The 17,365-nt window shown below is 34.6% G+C and overlaps 1 long non-coding RNA gene across 1 annotated transcript in view; it reads left to right on the top strand.

Moving 5' to 3' along the window:
• The first annotated feature begins 5,172 nt into the window (after positions 1-5,172).
• Positions 5,173-17,365, top strand: part of LOC148775540 (uncharacterized) — a 728,183-nt gene continuing 715,990 nt past the window's right edge. The window contains exon 1 of the long non-coding RNA XR_016039033.1: positions 5,173-5,426. This is a non-coding gene — a long non-coding RNA (uncharacterized LOC148775540). The remainder of the gene's footprint in view (positions 5,427-17,365) is intronic.

The following is a 17,365-nucleotide window of genomic DNA, read 5'->3' as shown; positions in this document are numbered from 1 at the left end:
TAGCTCTTAAGATCACCTATTAAAATTTTGACACTTTGCAACTTGTTGATGTGTTTATTAGATGTTGTATGTTAAAGTATATAGATAACTCTTCTTATAGTCTCAATTACTAGTTTAGGGGTTCCTCTGAGTTCCCTAAAAATTCAGAAAATCCCTAGGACAGAAGCTGACATTCCTAATTAGAACACGATTGCCATCTAGTGGTAATAATTGCTATCTACAGGCTTACTGGTGAACAGAAATGTAGGTGGTGAAAATGTTCTGCTTCTGCTTCATAATGCAGCCAGTTGGAGTGAATCTCTGACAAACTAATGAGGCTTCCTACATGGACACTACCCAACCAATAAAAATGTTTAAAGACACATTTCATCAGAGTTTGGGGGTGGATTTAGTTCCTGGCCCATAGGAAGCATACAGTCTAGTTCTATTCAGAAAGACCTCTGGTGGTGGTAGTTGAGTGGCTCAGTCGTGCCCAATTCCTTCGACAGCATGGACTGTAGCTTGCCAGGCTCCTCTGTCCATGGGATTTTCCAGGCAAGAATTCTGGAGTGGGCTGTCATTTCCTTCTCCAAAAAAGACCACCTATATACAATGCTTAAACTGGATTATAAATACAAATTTGAAAAAAGAAACCTGTGAGTCCAGGTATAAAACAGACACAGGAGAGTCGAAGAAAGTTTCTGTCTGAAGAAACAGACAAAGGTATTTAAGGAAGATTATTCTCATTTGGGGCAAAATGTCAAAAAATGTCAAGTTAATGCACCCGAGAGATAGGAAAGTGATGGGAAATAGGAAAGAGATGGGAAATAATCAAGGTGCAATACATATAAGAAAATCCTTTAAAATCATTTAGAATATAAGAAGCCATTAGAAATTTTTATCACAGATTGAGAAAACTGGTGTGTAAGCAGAGACAAGAGCTTGTAAACAAATAGATCCTAGTTCTTGTTTCTTTATAGAAATTTCATATAAGAAGATTTTGGTAATGCAATGCTATATGGAATGGAAGTTAGACATCTACAAATGTATTACGATAGATAGGCTTTCTTGTACTGAACACTTATCTAAGAAAAAATGGAAGTGCTTATCTAAAGAAAGCTACTGTATGGAAACTAATAAGTAACCTTTACTTTTAAATTTTTTAAGATTGAAAATTTTACTCCTGTTTTCTAAATTGTTTAACTTACAATGTTTTTTGTTCTCTTCTAAGGAAGAATATTTTTTGTTAGACAAAGATGTTGCAGAGGGTGAGCACGAGGCCCTCTTAGAGGTCAGTTACATCCACAGCTTCAGTGAGCATAGGTTGGCACTATGAGCACCAAAACAGCCAAATAGGAACTCTCTCTCTCACACCACTTAATAGATGTGGTTGCAGATGTTATCAAGACATCTACAAAATAGGCTATGTTCTTTAGTGTTGGTAACTGAAACAGCTGTTAAATTAATTAAGTCGGTATATTTTCCAAGTCTGATTAGGATATGTTTATTTCTGCTTTCACAAAACAGCTGCTATGTAAGTAGTAAAACTGATGTTCTAAGAAACCTAAAATAAAATCAAAATCATTATAAGTTGTCCAGTTCAAGTGAAAGCTTACTTTTGGATCTTCATGTTTTATTTACACTTATAGGGAACACTAGTGTATATGGGCAATGCACGATTTTAACGTCTTTAATTTTGTTTCTAAGTATTTTCACATTTGTTATTCTTTTTAACATATAGTATAGAGGACTAAAACTTCAAAACAGAATATGATATGCAAATACTGAAAGTGGCTTTATTAAGCAAAGAAGGCGATCCAAGGAAAAGGACTAAACGTGAATTGAGTATTGCTCTGGGTTTCTCTATGTTTTATGGTACAGTTTGTTGGGATATAACTGTAATTATGGTCTACTAACAAGAATCTAGAAGCTTATTTGAGTCATATGAAAGGAGAAAAAAAAAGAGGGCACAATTTAAAGAAAAAATCTGTAACAAAAATAAGACAAAAGCTCAGAGACAACTCAACTGCTCCAGATGTTCTGCATCTGCTCACTTGCCCACTGGGGACCAGGAGATAAAGAGATTAACACATTTACACAAAGATGGTTAGACAACAAGCTCAGATGAGCAACATGACAGTTAGGTCCAGGTACCCCTAACCAGAGTATGGAGGAAATTACTCACTAAACCACTTAACTCACTTACAAATGACATTTTAATTGATTTAATGTTCAAACGCTACCACAGTAGACTATGAACTGGTTATTTTTTTTAAAAAGCCACTTTCATTCTGAACTAGAAACATAAAATATTTTAATAATGACTTTTCAAAGGAAACAGCCTTAGGATTTTATAAGAGGTAATGAATAATACTCATGTTTTTTAATTACAATTGTAAGTAAGGACCATATTTGAAAATCCCATTTTCACATGAGAATAATAGAAAATCATAGTTTTGATGCATGTGAGAAAATTTGGAAAACAAAGGAGTTAGTTTCCTCTTGGCCGACCTACTACAAGAAAATTTTTTTTTTTAGTTTCCTATGTTATGCAGTTGTTTTTTCTAATTTCAAACATTGAACTGCATATTCCCAAACCCTGTGGATGTAATAGGATACTAAGGCGAACATGATCTAAATAAATACTTACTTTTCATACTTTTCAAATATGCAGCACAAAGATATAGACCATCATAGCAAAATTCTCAAAATTTCAGGAAGATGTTAAAGTAAAAAAAGACTCATATAGCCACATATAACACATGAGTGGATGTTAAAATACATAGTATTAATATAGAATACCATAAAATGGAACAATATAAAGTCACCTATCCTGAAATCTTGCTGAAATGTGTCCATATAACCCAATGACCCTAAATTAAGACTTGAAGCTAACAGTCTAAATTTGAAATAACAGAAATTAACCAGATTCATCCTTCCCTTTCTTCCTCTCTAAATTATCAGATACCCTTCAAAGTCCCATTACATCATCTTCTTGTTACAAATGTTTCTGGCCCATTCTTAAAATATCACTTCCTTTATAAAAGTCAAAATATAAGTCTTTATATATAAGCCTTTATTAAAAAAGGAAAAAAGATTTAATCCATCCACATTATTTGAAACATAAATTTCCTTATTCATGTTAATTGTAGGGGGTGCCATGAATCATGTGACTGATAGTGTTTCCTTGTTTACATTGACTACTACCTTCATGGGGCACTGAGAGGGCCATTTCTAACAAAACGTAAATGGACTTTTCTCTGGAAAACTTAATTCCTGGCCTCATATTTCTCCTACTATTTACCACTTTACCCTATGTCTTGATGTGACTGACCTACATTTTTTATTAATTTTTTAGTTGAAAAAATTCCTGTAAGACAATTTAAATCCTTTCTGAAACAACACTAGTTGAAAGAAAATACATGAAATACATGAGATAATGACTCAAATGCCAAATTATCAAATCACATGTAATATAAAGGTGTTCTGGAAATTGAAGCAAACTATAAACCAGCTCAACCTCTGTACCCCCCATTAAGGCTGGATGTGCTCAATTATAATAAACACTTAAAGATAAAAACCCCACTGCACAATAAAAGAAAATGCTTTCAGCTTTTAGACTTTGAATCTATTTCGTAATATATTTAAAGAGGTTATAAAAGTCCTGGTGATTCTCTCCCTGAACCAACAGCCTGACTCCAGAGTGGAGCCAGCGAAGCAGAGAAAAAGCCCAGAGAAGTCGAATCTCGACAACAATCCCTCAGTTAACACATAAAGAAAATAACCTAATTACGGGAAAGTGGGGAAAAGAAAATAAAAAAGTATGGAAGGGTAGAGAAGCATTAAATGTGAACACACACATTTGTCTTCGCTATGGAACAAGAAATCAGCCCAGATCCTGAGGGTAGCCATAAAAAGCAGAGACTGGCTGTTTGTACAACATGTGTGGATGAATGAGAAGAAGCCAAGAAACAGGAAAAAGACTAATTTTAATTACCAGAAAAGCTGCAAAACAGAGAACACAGAGCTAGTGGCAGGAAGGCTTCCAGCTCCAGGCTGCACGACACTGAACTCGCCTCGCCAATTAGAGCCGTCAGACCCCATCAGGGGATTAAGTGAGCAGGAGAAACAGTCTCCGCGAGGGTGAGGCTGGACTCAGATCAGAGAGAGGCGGACGCCGGCCGGCAGCCTGGGCGACCTGAGGCTCGCTCCCAGTTCCAGAGGCCGACAGGCAGAAAGAGCGAACAGTGGGTGGGACTGCCGTCTCATCACACAGACAGGTGCTAACCCCGCCATCCATGGAAATAGGTTGCCAAAGACATGTAGCATAATTTAACCAACAATTAGACATCCAACGAAGGGAGAGAATTCGAGAAGGGCTCAGGAAAAGTAGGAGGCGGGACTGGCTGAACAATGGCACTAAAGCTGCCACACTGTGGATTTACTACCTGTGTTATGTTTCCAATTACATCCATCGGGAAAGGAAACATTCACAAAGCAAAGGGGGCTGCTGTCTGAGACTAAGCCCACTCGGTCTTCAGTTTACTTCGAAGTCAGCCGGGGCGGGCGGGGAATCTGGGAGACACAAACACAAGAGCGTCTAAGAGCCCTGAGATAAAACTCGCAAGTGTAGAAACAAAGAGACGCGCTTCCCAGGCAGGACCTGAGGGGTTTCTCCGAAGTGGGAAAGTCCACTCAGGAGCCCGCCTCAGGGAAGGCAGCAGCCGGGGCCGCCTCGCGAGGGAAGGCGCCGGGGCTCTGAGGACCGGGGACGAGGGAGACGGCCGGAGGCGCAGGAACTCGGCGGCGGGGCCCCGCGCGCTGCGCCGCGGCCGCGCTGGAATCTCTGACTGAAATTCGCGCAGGTTGCGGGGCAGGGTCCGGAATTGGGCCGCGGGGGAAATAGCGGCTGACCAGCGAGACGCTGAGACCCAGAGAAAGCCCTTGCAGGGGCGAGGGGAGCCGCTCGCCGGGGGACGCGCCGACTGAGGCCAGCGGCGGGAGGCGCGGGCGGCGGCGGCGCGGGGGGCGGGGCGGGCGCGGGCCGCCGGGCCGCACAGCCAGTCAGAGGCGCGGCTCGCGAGCCGCGCGGACGCATTGGCCGCGACGCCCGGGCCCCGGACGCGCCCGCCGGGGGAGGCGCCGCTCCGGCCCCCCGATTTAACCAACTACCGAGCGGGGGAGCGTGTCGGCCAGGAGGCGGCCGCCGGAGTGCCGTGGGAGCGCCGCGCGGGAAGGATGCGTTACCTGCGTCCCCTCCTCAGGGAGCGGCCGGGCGAGCTGGAGGATTCTCTGTGAAGGACTGGGAACTCCGCAGTTGGTTTCCTGCCACAGGCTGAGGTGGACCTGAGCCTGGGCTGTTATCTGAGCCATGCCGACGGACAGGAGGATGGCAGAAGGGAACTGAGAGTCGCGGAGCAACGGCGGGGGAGCCTGGCGTCTCCTTGGTAAGTGGCTGACATTCCTTCGCCGGTGACTGCTGTCAGCGACTGTGCACTTGGCTTCCCAGGCGCTGACAGTTTTTGACACGCTCGCTTCTGCAAAGCCATCCTTTCTTGCCATGTTGCCAGAATTTAAAAACTGTCACATAAAGCTGCTCTTCCCTCCGCGTCCCCGCCCCCCCGCCCCCCAACCTTCTTCTTCTTTGAAATTAAACATGCTGTTTTTCTCTGCTGGGATTTTAGGTCAGAAAAGTTGAGGCAACGCTAAGCATAATCTATTTGTGTACCTCGTAATGTCATTCAGAATGAGAGTAAACAGTTCCTACAACTGAACTGGAAGGTGACAGATGTCAGGAGAGGATACGAAATTGTCTGCAAGAGAAACTAAATGTTCAGAAAATAGGCTGTCGTTCTCAGGTACTGAATGTGTGTCTTCTGACTGAGCAGTGTGTTTGTGAAAATAGAGCCTAGATCACTGGACATCTGGCAGTGCGATAACTTGTTAAAATTCAGTAGAGATGCTCTGTAAGTGGAGTTCTGCAAAGTTCGAGAGACTGAACAAACAAGTATCTTGCATTATGCTAAGGTATTTTCTCAGTGTTGTGTAGGAAGGTGACAGATTTTTTTAAATGAATATAAAAATATGCTCAGAAATATACTGAAAACTCCTTACTGAGTTTTTTATTGAAAAATTGGAGAGAGCATTAATTTGCATACATATGAACATAGTATACAGTAAGTTAAGAATAACACTGACAACCTCAAAAATTTTCAGTTTTTTAATTAACCTTATTTTGAAAATACAAATATTCACTAAATTTTTGAGAATTATTTTATTTTTAAATTTCATAACCTCTGTCATGAAAACTATAATCAATGTGGTAATTAAAGCACAGATTTGGAAGAAAAAGAAAACCTTTTAACTGTGAATTGCTTCACCCTGTGCTCAGTTCGTCTGCTTTTTCTGTTAATTTAAAAGATAAAGTCATTTAAAGATGGCATACTATTTTGATTTTCTATTTTAACTGAAAATATGATGAAAGAAATAGATGTTCATTAGAATACTAGCATTGAAAACTGCACACAAATAGTGGGTCAAGTTTTAAAATCAATAGAGGTATTTTTGTGTACTGTTCAACTATAACAAGACTGCAGAAATAACTTAGGACTATCACAGCAAGCTTAAAGAGCTCATCATGATTAATGCTGTGATCCTAAACAAAAAAGAATTAGTAATGATTAGGTCATTATTTTTTTCAAAGTGCCTGTAATGAATTTTAAGCCACTCACAAATATTTCTTTGCATATTTTCCTACTTCAGATTATTATATATTTTCTGTGGAGTAGTATATTGAATCTCATACTTGACAGGTATATTATGTTCCTTTGATTCAAGTGGAAAAAACAATATGACTATGTAACAATACATCACATGAAACAAATGAATAAAAAGTAAAAGATGTTACTAAGACCATCTAAGTTAGTGAAGAAAACAAAGCCCAAAATTCATTTAAAAAAAGGAAATGAGATATACAAATAAAATAGAATTTGAAAAGTAACTGGAGTGTGGTGAGATGGTATTAAAGTGTATTTGAAAATAGAAAATCAATAAAATGTTTGTTACAATATAAGTGCCAATGTTTTGTGCAAGGATTGGTGGTGGTTTTAGATTGTTCTTATTTAAAACATCTGACAACTAAAAAATGAGGAAAAACATTTCAAGTTCTCTTTGATTCCATACACAGCTGCATAGATAGTTTGAGTTCTCAAAGTTTAGAAAAAAGAACATTACCCCAATAGATTAACTGAATGCCAGATTTTGCTTGTAAATTGTGAGGCACAAGGAGGATGCATTTGAAAATAGATCTGAGAAGCTACAGTTGTGTGATTTTTAAATAAATTGCTAAAATACCTTAGTGTTTCCAAAGTGAGTAATACTTCAAATGTTAGGTGGTCTAAAATCTTTATTTAGTTAAGAAGATAAGCTAAAATCACACCTTGAATGTAGACACGGGCTATGTTTATTTGAAAAATAATTAAAACTAGTTTCTTGTAAGTGTTTAATCTTATGTGTCCAGTTAAGTGACACTATTAAAAATGGACCAAGTCTGGTTAATATATAATTCTTTATATATCTTTTTTATTTAACGGTTTAGGAAATCTTTACCATCTCCAGGGGAGAGGTTGGAGTGTGGTTAATATCAAAACTGACTTAGTGATCAGGACCAGAGGGTGTCAGTAAAGGGTAGAGGGCTCTCCGGATGGAGAAAGTAAAGAGCATGTGGTGCTAGCCAAGTCATTTTGGGAGTTTGTCTTTTAGCTCCAACAGAAAGGTATACTTTTATGGAATTAAAAAAAAAGGATGAAAGCGTGTCTGGTTAAACTTGTCTAGGTTAAAGTTGATTTAAATAAGTTCCTTTGGTTAAGATGAAGTTTTACAGAGGAACTTACTGTTCTGTAACCATTAAAAACTAATTTAGGAATTTGATGAGACCAAGATACTTAAAATATAGTGAGATGCCCATTCTATCCTTCCGCACCTATTTTGCTTACCTGTAGTCCTTGAATTACTTCTCTTTTTAAATATGGTTAAAACAGTTTTTTAACTAAGAGGTTGGAAATTTGTCTTAATTAAAATAGACCTGTATATTTATATTATTTGATATCTCAAAATTCCAACTTCAAGACCTCAGATTTATTTATTTCTTATTCCTAAAGATACAGACATAAAGTGGGAGAGGTTTATTTCTGATAAGATATTTTAAATTAGTGTTACAAGGTTGTGCTTATATGCTACATGAACTTCTTAGCAGTTTATAGCAGGAAAGAGGCTGGTCGGAAGCTCAAAGTGGTGGGATCTTTGTGAGGTCTGTTTTCTGAACATTTGTGATCAATAACTCTACATCAGAGACTGGTGCATTTTAAAAAGTAATGAAGTATAGAAAAACTCTGTAACACTTAAGATTTAGGGTTAATAACTATTACGAACAGTGTCTCACATTTCTACTCAGACCTGTTCAAGTAATTGCTCCTGTTTTATATTTTTTTAATATTCAAAGTATAATGTTAGAAAGGTTCTGATAAATGGAATGCTTTCAGTTAATATTCCTCTTAGATATTTTTACAGTTTTTTAAGTTAATTATTTTCATGAAAATGAGTACAACAAATTTGGTAGTATTGCACTGATGTAGATATGAGGAATTTCTAAATGGCTTTATTATATATTTGCTTTTTAGAAAGATATTAAATTCTTTTATTAATAAGTTGGTGGTTAAATTAAAATTATATCCTGTGAACTTGATATGACTATATATTTAACTTCATTTGGTTTTTACTTATTATAAATCTGTGTATATGGTAAATGTTGAACATCTTCATCCTTGTCAACCCCTTAAGTTAAACAGTCTTTAATTTCATATTCCAGAGTATTGCATATTGTACAGACTTCTTAACTTTAAATGTTTCAGTGGAATCATCGGCTCATAAGACTTATTGAAACTGAAAATGTTAGTCGCTCAGTTGTGCCTGACATTTTGTGACCCCATGAGCTGTAGTCTGCCATGTTCCTCTGTGCATGGGATTTCCTAGGCAAGAATATTAGAGCTGGTCAAAAAACGGAAGCTCTTTTCTTTAGTACAGGGAAATGGAACTCTAGAAATAGGCCATAAGGTAATTCTGAAAAATAATCAAAATTCTGTTCTTTTTGGAAAATAGAAAAAAAAAAAAAATCAGTGAACCCACCATTTCTTAATCTAATATAAAACAGTGTGATGTGAGCAACTTTAGAAAGTATAGTCATGTCATTTGTAAATAGTTCCAAAAATGTTTTATTGGATGGATTTGACAACACAGGTGCAAAACTGATTTTTATGCTGATTTTCTCAGTGGTCACTGATTAACTTGCTTCCCTGTGGATACCACTTTTTAATTTTAACAAGTGGACTTATTTTAAAAGATCTTAGTAGGACTTGCACATTTTCTCTTATTCCATTCATAGTTCCAAATATTTCTTCTACTCACTTGTATAGACCAAAAAAGTTAAAATCTTGAAAGAAAACAACATATTAACATAGTGTACTAATGTATGTGTATAAGCTTTCCCACAGGCATACCTTTACAATTTGTGTCTTTACTAAAATATGAACCTGCCTATGGTTCAAATGACTAATTTGAATGTTATCCAAAATTTAAGAAACTATATATATCAGGCAAGGAAGAACTAGAAAGTATTTCATTCATCTGAGTAATCAAAAACTCTTGTTTGTGACTATTGACTGGAAAAGTGTAATTATATGAATAAACATTTTATGATGGGGAATAAGAATCTGCTTGCTCCTTATCATCCTTATAGCTGTTAAATGCTCAAGAAGGAGATCATCTCGTTTTCTGTTATGATCCAGTAAAGTAAGTATAGCATTTGGAGTTCAGGAAGAGAAATTTTGCTGATCACTTAGGTGATAAAAGGTAGATTGAAAGTCTCTTTCTCTTGATAGTCATAATATTGGCAGAAATATTCATCATGAGGCTAAAAAATTTAAGGGGTTCTTATTGAGAGAGAGTTTATAATATAGTAATTATAGTTATAATGTCTAGAGTCAAAAACACATTTTTAATGTGTTTTCACAGATATTTCACTAGTTGCAGTAGTTTGTGTTTAGTCAGTTAAGTAGTAGAGAAATGGTACATTTATTTGGTGAAAAATTTACTTTTGAGTGTATGAGGTTACATCTTTATCTTCTCAGATATTTAATTTCATATTTATAAGTATTAAAGAACAAAATTTTCTGAAACTAAACCAAAGGTAACAAAGAGTTTAATTTTAAACTACTAGGTTTTCCCATTTCAGCTTTATATAAGAACTGACTTTTAAATAATACAATATTTGATGAGTTACTCTTATACTTTCAGAATAATAAGAAATTCCTGGTGATTAAGATGACTATTGCTTGGAAAATACAGATTACAGTAGAAATATAAAAAAGAATTGTAGTTTTCTAGAAATAATTTTTTTAATTGGCATTTATAATCATTAATTGTAAAATTGTTTCCTGGGCATCTAAATAATGTTAAGTGCCCCTCCGCAATATTTCTGAAACCTTAGAAAAATGTCATATTTAGATTTTGGCTTTGTCTTATTTTTTATTTTGAAACTTATCTCTTTATATTCTTTTCTAAAAGATATAAACTAGGTTAATTGAATCTCTTATGTTCAAAAATTAATAAAACTGTTAGTGATGATTAATTTTGCCAGTTTTGAGTATATATAATGATAAGAAATTTGTAAGTTCCCTCTTTTGTAATAGAATTGACACTTCGTAATTTGATGCTCTTCCTGTTTCAGTGCCATTATTCAAATTGTAGTGTGTGGAGCTACTGATGGAAAGTTCTTAAGGCTAAAATAAGCATCTCATTAAATATAAGCACACATCTCATGAGTTATTGATGATGAGTAATGAGAACATTTAGGAAAAGGTGACAAAAGAATACCACTTAGTGTTGATTCTTTGTCCACCTGATGTGAAGAGCCAACTCATTGGAAAAGATCCTGATATGGGGAAAGATTGAAGGCAGAAGGACAAGGGGGCGGCAGAGGGTGAGATGATTTGATAGTATCACCAATTCATTGGACATGAATTTGAGCAAACTCTGGTAGATAGTAAAGGACAGGGAATCCTGGTGTGCTGCAGTCTATGGGGTCACAAAGAGTTGGACATGACTTAGCAACTGAACAACAACAATGAAAGTGTTGGGAGGAGCCTTACACAGCTAGTATTTTATTTAACATAAAGAGTAGTAGAGATTTATAAAGAGATGAAGTTATATGATTAGCATTACATTTGATGGAAAAATGGGAGGTCTCTTTAATGTCTAAATCAGATCTTTTTATAGTTTATATTTTGTTTTTTTGCTGTGAAAATCTTATTTTGATTTCTACTCAAATCAGAACTAGGATATATGTAATATTCTTTTGCCGTTGATTTTCTGTAAAACTAATGTTTTATAATTTTTAAGATTAGAAAATTAAAAATTCAGTTATACTAACTCAGAGAAAATAGCTATGCCCATATTCTCTTAACCAAAAGCTGAACGTCTAGACAATTTAATTGCTAGCTGTGAACTTTTTCACAATGAACTTAGTGTGCACTCAACAGCTGAATCAAATGGGAGAAGATTTTTGACAGTTTCATTTAAGAAACCTGGGAACCCAAGGAGGAAAATAATTGTAGTTGTTTTTTTCTACAGTATTTTAGAAAGAATTTTCCATTTCTTTTGTTAATATTTTTTCCCTGTATTGGCAGTTGTTTTCTTCAGTGATTCATGTTTAGAGATACACTAAATGAAATAGAAAATCAATGAAAAATGTGAGGAGAGAATATTCCTGTGACTTGACAAGTTTGGATAAAATTTAAATTATGGGCTCCCTTAGGAGAGTAGCAATTTTAGCATTTAATAAAATGCAAAACAGAAAGTGAAACAAAAGTTTTTTAGAAATAGGCAGTATTTTTGAATTCAAATATCAACTTTTATATAAATTCTAACTGTTACAGTAATAAAGGAATTAAACAGAGCAATTTTGAGCCTATAATAGTATTTAGCTATCATTGTTTCTGAACCAAAGTTCCTCTGTGCTTAATTTTAAAAACATGATGTAAATTATTTTAGAATGAATATGTGCTAAAAATTTTCTTCTGTAGAGCTGAACATGCTAAACTGTAAAATTGGCACAGTGCAGCTCAGTGGAAAGGCAGTTATATATTGCTGGGTTCCTGCTATAGTAATAGTTTTACAGATGTCTTCTCTTAAACTTTTCTTTGTCTAATTAAGACAATAATTTTTGTGTGTGTCCATGTGGGGTGACTTCACATTTTAAGACTCTCTTTTTCTTTAAATACTGAGTATATGAAGGCAATAAGATACATGTACAAAGATGAGGTAAAAGATTGGTTGAAATGATTGATGGCTGATCTGAGATTTGTTCTACTCTATGCATACAACCAAACATTGCAAATAACTCTAGTAGAAAATATAAATAAAATGATCTTTAATATTCTTTGAATTTTTACTTTCTTTAGATATTACCTCATCTACAACTTAACTGTGAAATTTTCAGAGAACAGTAACCTTAATATGAAATACCGAGATTTAAGTTAAATGATCCAAAATTGATTTTATGAAAATTTAATATTATAAGTGTGTTTGAAAACTTATGACTACGTATGTTTGTTTTTCATTCCTTAATATGGTCTTGGTGGTTTATACTTCAGTGAGTAAAATTAAATGAAAGTAGTTCTTTTCACATTCAAATTAATTTTTACATTATTTCCCTCACTCAAATGGTCCCTAGTGGGCAGTTGTTGTCAAGTAAGAATGTAAAGGGAAATAAGTAGCTCATGGGCTGGTGGAGGAAATAAGCACATAGGGTGAATACAATTCAATGTGAAATGTGCACTTAAGAGTTATATACAGCTGAGATACACATTTTCAGTCTTTCTCCTTTTGGAGAGGGCTGTTAGTTTACTTCTACTGCAACTTTCCGGCATATACTGTTTCATGCTAGCATTGGTTCTCTAATTGCTGCATTTACTTCCTAGTGCCTAAGTTATTCTGAAGTACCTTTGGTTCCAAGATTCACCTAACCACTTTACATGAATGTTGTATTTTTCTACATCTCATTATAGTGCTAAGTTTAGTATCTTAGAAACATCTAGTCTCTAATGATATAGACGGATTTGTGGTGAATGTGGCTTAGATGCTGTGCAAAAATGCAGTTCTTATTATGTTGTTATAAATAAGCTTGATTTCTTTCAGTTATTAAGTATGGAATATTTATGGTACTGGTGTTGGCAATAGTCATTTTGCAGGGGTGGATTAACTGTGAGGCTGTGAAGCTTTGCTTACACAGTCCCTACTAGATAGTAGTGGTAATAGTAGTAACAGAAGCAGGTGGTAAAGGTTATTTTGATAATTATAGTACTGTATCTAATAGAAAGAGGCAGTATGCATTAGGGGATTTGGTGTTTGAATTTTAGGATTCAGTCTTGGCTCTACAGTTTATTAGCTGTGTAACTTTAGAAAAGGTACTTAATCTTTATTTATGTGCAACATCAGAATAGTAAAATGTCATCCAGTTGTGATAGTATAAAAGAAAAAAATCAGCTTTTCAGTGACAAAAAAACGACATGTTAGAAACATCAAAAGCATAAACCTGGGAAGAAATTTTGATTTTACTCTATTCCCTTCTAACATATAAGCAGCAAGTTATCTGTATACCAAAATACTCTGTCTTTGTGTGAGGCACAATGCCATTTTACCTGTGGGCAGTGATACTGAGATGCATAGACCAGAATCCTTTAAAGATTATTCTGTGTATCTTCTTTTTCATTTAAATAATTTACTTCAGTAGACATTTCTTTAAAAATTAGTGTTTATAGTACCACTACTTTTGGAGATCTGAAGCAAGTGAAACTTGATCCCTGACAGTGGAGACATGGAATATAATCAGTCAGAACACAATAAGAAACTTAAGAAAATGTACGCGTAAACATAATTATTGAGCTATTGCTCACACATTTCTAAGTTCCTTGGAGGAACAAAAATGGGGATGGATTTAGCTGACTTCCCAGGTAAAACGAGAAACACTGGAACTTGAAAGAAGTTTCAGTTAGGGATTGGCAAAATCGTTTTCAGTTGGTGAGAAGAGAGGCAGAAATGATGTGGATGTTTAGAAGGAAGTAGAAAGATTACTTAATGTAAAGATAACTCTTTGTAATGCAAAATATTAATATATATCAAATGAGGAAATGTAAAGAATTCCAGGAGACAATTGTAGAATTGGAATTTTGTTCAAAAGCAAGATGTTAACAGTTCATTTTAAGATTAGATGGTATTTAAGATGAAGTTTAGCCCCAGTTTTTCAGCTTGTTAGTTGGACAGGTCACTTCCTCAGTTTATCAATATTTCCTTTCTCAAGCACAAAAGTTAAAATCAATGAAAGTAAAGGACTTTTTCTCTTCAAGTTTTGATCAGCTGTGATTCAGAGGCTGTATTTGATGTGAAGTTTTGGTGAAGAGGAAAATTGAAACAGAACTGTAGTTGTGGACAGCTGAGTTTAGGATAGAGTCCACCAAATAGAGATAATAAGAAAAGGGATCATGTTCCTGGAATATGGGGAGGCCATGGAAAGAATATGGACTTGTTACACCCATGCTTGGTCCTGGCTCAGCAGCTTCTGTTGGTTTCCCTGAACAAAACAATAACCTTTCTGAGCTTTCAGTTCTTTTCCTGTTGAAGGATGATGTTAACTACTACTAACTTTTCTTTTTTTTTCTTTTTAAGGGAGGCAATGAGACTATAGATTCAGAAGGCAAAATCATATTCTTCATCTGTAGGTCTAGTTGCTTACAAAAATCTTATTTTATGCTTAGGTTCAAGAAATATTTAAAGGCAGAAAAATCATTTGAATTTTGTATAAATATACATGGGTACAATCATTCTGATTTTCCAAATATGAAGAAAATCACTTAATTTGTAGGCACAGCCTTGTATATTTGCCCATAGATGCTTTCTTTTCGTTTTCTTAATTTTACTTGCACATATTTAAAGAGATGATTTCGTTCTTAATTGTCTTTTTATTTGCTTAAAAAAAGTAGTTGTTATAAAAAAAATAAGTCTTTAATGTCCCTTTACAAAATTATTTAGAACATAGGATCTATTTTGGTAGGAGGGGGAGATATTTCAAATATTGTTTTTGAATTTCATGTGACACAAAATGGTATAAAGTATATTAATTTGAAAATAAGTTCCTTCAATTATTTGCTTCTTTTATTTTTATTACATTCTTGTTAATTAAAAAAAATTATGAGAGTGGCTTATGCTGTAATCATTAAATGATGATTTACTGTTAATTCATTAAAACAAATATATATATGTGTATCTTTTAAGCTGAATTTTCATTTAATAGTAAAAAGATTTCATTTTATAAACATTTTACAGGTATATTTTTATAAAGTAATATTTGGTATATTGCTTTTATTGGCTTGGCTGTTGTGACAAGAAGTTCTTATCAGCATATTTATCATCTGTATGCTACTTTAAATGTGTATATGTTTTATATCTGTACAACTAATCCAACTGCTTCCAATACAGATCATTTTATTATTGCAGAAGATTTGACACATTATTTAAAAAATGGAAGAATTAAAAAAAAGTAGTATCTTTCAAAAAGGTGTGGTCAAGCTATACTGTGTCTGGAGATACAGGAGAGAGAGGGAAAATAAAAGGTGGAGAAAGCTACAAAGCAGACAGGAGAGGGAGCTGATAGAAAGCAATTTTACGCTGTTCAATAAGGATGTGATTAAGGAAGTATTCATATCATGAGATACTTTTCAAAATGCCTAGAGCTGATATTTTACCTGAAATGAAAGTGTCTTTTCATCTTTTTTGCATGTAGTTGTCTTATAAGATAATAGGCTTTAGATATAAATGCATGGTTGATCTTCCAAGATTGAATATACAAATGCCATCTGTTAAAATATATTGTCTAGTTGTTCTGATAAATACTAATTTAGAATAAAGAAATTATTCAGTGTTCTCATTCTGATTCTTATTTTCCCTGTTTAGATATTTTGCATGATCAGATGCCTCCTGTATATTACAACTTTAATAGTTGCTTAAAAGTTAAGACAACTATCTTGATTTATTTTCAAGTTAACTATTTTTTCCAAATGTTAATCTTTATTTAGTTAGTGTTTGCCTTTAGCTAGTGTTTAGATAAATGGTCTATCTGAGATCAATTTCTTTTTTATCTGAAGAAATTACTCTATAGTTAGGTTTTTATCCTTTTATTTCAAACACAGTACGGTAATTCAGGTTTTCTCAAGAGGAAAAAGAAAAATGAAAATTAAAATAGATATATCTTCTTATTAATTTTTTTCCTAGGTAAAAATAATAGAAACATCATATTAAGAATTAATTTATAAAGCCATTATTTTGTAGAGGAATTACTTTCCAGTAACAAAAAGGTGCTTATATTTCTCTCTAGCCCTTCATTGATAAAGAGTCTTGTGCTGTCTGAAAATTATTTTAAATATGATCCTGAGACACTTTATGTTAGAGTACAAATGATTTGCTCCATTGGGTGCATGATCAGTCTGGCCACTGCAGAGTAAATCAGCTCTCACAATTCAGAATGTAGAGAATAAATACTGTTGTCATCTTTTTTTCCTAACATCATAGAATTGACAATGAACAGTATAAAAAGAATATAATAAAACCCCTGAAATGTCTTCTAACTCCTCTCGAAAGTAGCCATCCTTAACAGGACTTTGTATCTACATCCTTTATGAAGCTGTTACAGTATGTCTTTATTTTTTTCTTAAACTAATTTTGGCTTTGTGCATTACAATTCAAAAAGGTATACAATTTTTGAACACTTTAAACTACTCTGTAATAAATATATATCATAGTCTATATAAATAATCATTGACTTGAAATTCTTTGTCAACTTATTTTATAAGCAAATATGAATGAATATGAAATGAAAATTCTTATATATGCATTTTTATACGTGTGTGGGTAGATCTAGAAGTAGAGTTGCTAGGTCAGTGAGAAAGTGAATTTAGAATATCAGTTTTACTGCCAAATTACCTTCCACAGTGATGTTTCCAATTAGTACTCCCACCAACAATGTATTAGAATGTCTGCCTCTCCATACTGTAGCAGTACAGTGTATACCAAAATTCTCATTTTATACCCGGTGGAATAGATGAAAAGTATCTTGCTTTAATTTATGCCTAATATTTTGAACATTTTATATATTTAATAAAGCATTTCTTAAGCTCCTGCTTTTGCCCTTCCTCAGTTTAAATCTATTACATTGATCTTTTTCTTATTCCCTTTACATATTAACTGAAACCAACAAACGCATAGCAGTAAGAAGTCAATT

The sequence above is a fragment of the Moschus berezovskii genome, chromosome 14 (assembly GCF_049115385.1).
Source record: "Moschus berezovskii isolate FMDL1 chromosome 14, NW_MosBer_1.0, whole genome shotgun sequence".
In the NCBI taxonomy this organism is placed as follows: Eukaryota; Metazoa; Chordata; class Mammalia; order Artiodactyla; family Moschidae; genus Moschus; species Moschus berezovskii.
The sequence above is the reverse complement of the archived record's forward strand: the minus strand, read 5'-3'. Positions and strand labels throughout refer to the sequence as shown.